Raw genomic sequence first — 4284 nt, 5'->3', positions numbered from 1 at the left:
TGGGTTAAATTCCCCAATTAAAAGGCACAGACTGGCAAATTGGGTAGAGTCAGCACTTTGGGAGGTCCGGGTGGGTGGATCATGAGGTCAGGAGTTTGAGAGCAGCTGGCCAAGAGATGGTGAAACCCCATCTCTACTAAAGATACAAAAAAATTAGCTGGATGTGGTGGCACATGCCTGTATTCCCAGCTACTCGGGAGGCTGAGGCAGGAGAATCACTTGAACCTGGGAAGCGGAAGTTGCGGTGAGCTGAGATTGCACCACTGCACTCCAGCCTGGGCAATAAGAGCAAAACTCCATCTCAAAAAAAAAAAAGAAAAAAAGTCAAGACCCAGCCCTGTGCTCTATTCAGGAGACCCGTTTCACATGCAAAGAAACACATAGGCTCAAAATACAGGGATGGAGGAAGATTAACCAAGCAAATGGCAAGCAAAATACTGCAGGGGTTGCAATCCTAGTCTCTGATAAAATAGACTTTAAACCAACAAAGATCAAAATAGACAAAGAAGGGCATTACATAATGGTAAAGGAATCAAAGCAACAAGAAGAGCTAACTATCCTAAATATATATGCACCCAATACAGGAGCACCCAGATTCATAAAAGAAGTTCTTAAGAGACCTACAAAGAGACTTAGACTCCCATACAATAATAGTGGGAGACTTTAACACCTCACTGATACGATTAGACAGATCAACAAGACAGAAAACTAACAAGGATAATCAGGTCTTGAACTCAGCTTTGGACCAAGTGAACCTAACAGACATCTACAAAACTCTCCAACCTAAATCAACAGGATATACATTCTTCTCAGTACCATGTAGCACGAATTCTAAAATTGACCACATAATCCACATAATTGTAAGTAAAACACTCCTCAACAACAGCAAAAGAATGGAAATCATAACAAACAATCTCTCTGACCACAGTGCGATCAAATTAGAACTGAGGATTAAAACACTTACTCATAACTGCACAACTACATGGCCACTGAACAACCTGCCCTTGAATGACTACTGGGGGAATAACAAAATCAAGGCAGAAATAAATATGTTCTTTGAAACAAATGAGAACAAACACAAAACGTACCAGAATCTCTGGGACACAGCTGAAGCAGTGTGTAGAGAGATATTTATGGCACTAAACGCCCACCAGAGAAAGTAGAAAATATCTAAAATTGACATACTAACATCACAATTAAAAGAACTAGAGAAGCAAGAGCAAATTCAAACGCTAGCAGAAGAAAGGAAATAACTAAGATCAGAGTAAAACTGAATGAGACAGAGACACAAAAAATTCTTCAAAAATCAGTAAATCCAGGAGCCAGGTTTTTGAAAATATTAACAAAATAGACTACTATCCAGAATAATAAAGAAGAAAAGAGAGAAAAATCAAATAGACACAATAAAAAATGATTAAGGCGATATCACCAGTGATCCCACATAAATACAAACTACTATCAGAGAATACTATGAACACCCCTAGACAAGTGAACTAGAAAATCTAGAGAAAATGGATGAATTCCTGGACAAATATGCCCTTCCAAGACTAAACTAGGAAGAAGTCGAATGCCTGAATACACCAAAACAAGTTTTGAAATTGAGGCAGTAATTAACAGCCTACCAATTAAAAAAAGCTCAGGGCCAGACAGATTCACAGGTGAATTCTACCAGAGGTACAAAGAAGAGCTAGTACTATTCCTTCTGAAACTATTTCAAACAACAGAAAAAGAGACACTCCTCCCTAACTCATTTTATGAGGCCACCATCATCCTGATACCAAAACCTGGCAGAGACACAACAAACAAAGAAGATTTAAGGCCAATATCCCTGGTGAAAACTGGTGCAAAAATCTTCAATACAATACTGGCAAGCCAAAACCAACAGCACATCAAAAAGCTATGCTCCAAAATCTGGAGACAATAGATGCCGAAGAGGATGCGGAGAAATAGGAACCCTTTTACACTGTTGGTTCGAGTGTAAATTAGTTCAACCATTGTGGAAGAGAGTGTCAATTCCCCAAGGTTTTGGAACCAGAAAAATCCTTTCACCTAGCAATCCCATTACTGGGTATACACCCAAAGGATTATAAATCATTCACATGTACACATATGTTTATTACAACACTATTCACAATAGCAAAGACTTGGAGCCAACCCAAATGCTCATGAGTGATAGACTGGATGAAGAAAATGTGGTACATATACATCAGGGAATACTATGCAGCCATAAAGAAGAATGATTTCACATCCTTTGCAGGGACATGGATTAAGCTGGAAACCATCATTTTCAGCAAAGTAACCCAGGAACAGAAAACCAAAAACTGCATGTTCTCACTCATAAGTAGGAGTTGAACAATGAGAACACAATGAGACACAGGGAGGGAAACATCACACAATGGGGCCTGTCGGGATGTGGGAGTAAGGGGGGAGGGATAGCATTAGGAGAAATACCTACTGTAGATGATAGGTTGATGGGTACGGGAAACCACCATGGCACATGTATACCTATGTAACAAACCTGTACATTCTGCATATGTATCCCATAACTTAAAATATAGGAAAAAAATAATTATCCTTCCAGTAATGGTTACGGTTTTACAGTGAACCAATCAAATTCTCTTACAGAGCCTATTTTATGATTACTCAAATTTGAGGGAGCAATGACCAGGCTCTTTGTTTCCTTCCTGAATATTCTTGAAGGATTTTGAAATAGAATTGGTGCTTGTAGAGAGGCAGATATTTTGGTCTTGTTAGCTATTGTTAGTAAGTGGTTCAATGGATAGAAAGGGTAAACATGTTTGCCAGCTAAAACTACCAGCATCTAGAATGATTATTCAAAGATTACAAAGTAGGTGCTCAAAGAGGTCTTCAAGGATTGAAACTGATCAAGTCTGAAAGTTGTTACAATGGAAAATGGTAGTACAGGAGAAGGCTAGAAGTTGGGGACAATAGAAGTAGCTAAATTGGGCTGAACCCTAGACTTTTGTTCTGACCAAGGAAATGAATTCAGGAAGTGTCAATTCAGGGTTTCTGCTACTGTCCTCTAGGAACCACTGGTTTGGGGGAATTGCAGGTAGAAGTGGGCAGGGATGGCTTCTTTCATGCAGATGTTTAAATGTCCATATAAAAGTTTCTTCTCTTATGCAGGAAGTTGTTAGTGTTAATTACACCTTTTATCTGCATGGTGTTATCTCAATTCATTGCAGACATGTTTTTGTAAAATACAGTAAAAATGCAATACTGGAAAATTGAAATTAAAAAGACAAGCTCTGAGTTTTTATTATTAGATATAACAAACAAAATCATTTTTTCAAATCCCTCTCAAGGTTCTAAGTCCTTCCTCTCAACGTCTGACTCATTGCAGACAGGTAACAGCTTGCAGATTGGCATCAGGGTGCAAACCACACTTGAGTGGTTTGCTTCGTACTAGCAGTACCTGTCAAACTTTATGAAATGCTCATCCGGGATTCTGGTATACATGTAATTCGTATGTAGTAGGCTTGGGCAGGCGTGAGATTATTTCTGACAAGCTGATGCTGTTGGTATGCAGCCCACACGTCATAAACTCTTTGAGTTTTTACAGTGACACTGATGTGACGCCAATGCTGCTGGTGTGGGGCTCATACTTCATAACTATTCGTAAGCCATTTTATTTTCACAGTGATCGTTTAACAACTCTTATTCCACTTTACTCATGTTTAAGTCAGGTTTATTGAGATACCCCAAAGTAAATTAAACCACGTTAGGATGCAGTTCTGTTGTTTTTGGCCCATATATGCAGTTGTGTGACCAGTGTCACCATAAGCAAGATGTAAAACAGTTCCATCACCCCACAAGTCTTCTCATGGTTTTTGTCATTAATATCCCTCGCTTGAGTCCCAGCCCCTGACAATTACTGATTTGTTTTCTGTTTCTTTTCCAGAATGTCATTGTTGACAGGTATCAGTAATTTTTATTGCTGATTAGTACTACTGTATAAATGCAACACAGGTTGTTCACCAGTTCACCCATTAAAGAACATTCTGTCTCTGCACTCGACAGTTATGAATATAACTGCTATAAACACTCAAGTAGAAGTTTCTGTGTGAAGGTAATTTTCTCAGCAAAAAATGTTGACAGGTAATTCTTCTAAGTGTTACTTTTTTAAAAAAGTAGAATGGCCTGTAGTCCCAGCTACTCAGGAGGCTGAGGCAGGAGAATCGCTTGAACCTGGGTGGAGGAGGTTGCAGTGAGCTGAGATCCCGCCAGAGTACTCCAGCCTGGGCAACAGAGCAAGACGCCATC

General features: G+C 39.3%; 1 long non-coding RNA gene across 1 annotated transcript; it reads left to right on the top strand.

Moving 5' to 3' along the window:
* Positions 1 to 432, top strand: LOC116548796. The gene is made up of 2 exons (XR_004267543.1): positions 1 to 43; positions 317 to 432. It is a non-coding gene; the product is annotated as an uncharacterized LOC116548796 (long non-coding RNA).
* Positions 433 to 4284: the final 3852 nt, after the last annotated feature.

Source organism: Sapajus apella, unplaced genomic scaffold, assembly GCF_009761245.1.
Source record: "Sapajus apella isolate SASKATOON/1434 unplaced genomic scaffold, GSC_monkey_1.0 scaffold5, whole genome shotgun sequence".
In the NCBI taxonomy this organism is placed as follows: Eukaryota; Metazoa; Chordata; class Mammalia; order Primates; family Cebidae; genus Sapajus; species Sapajus apella.
This window is presented reverse-complemented; position numbering and strand designations above follow the sequence as displayed.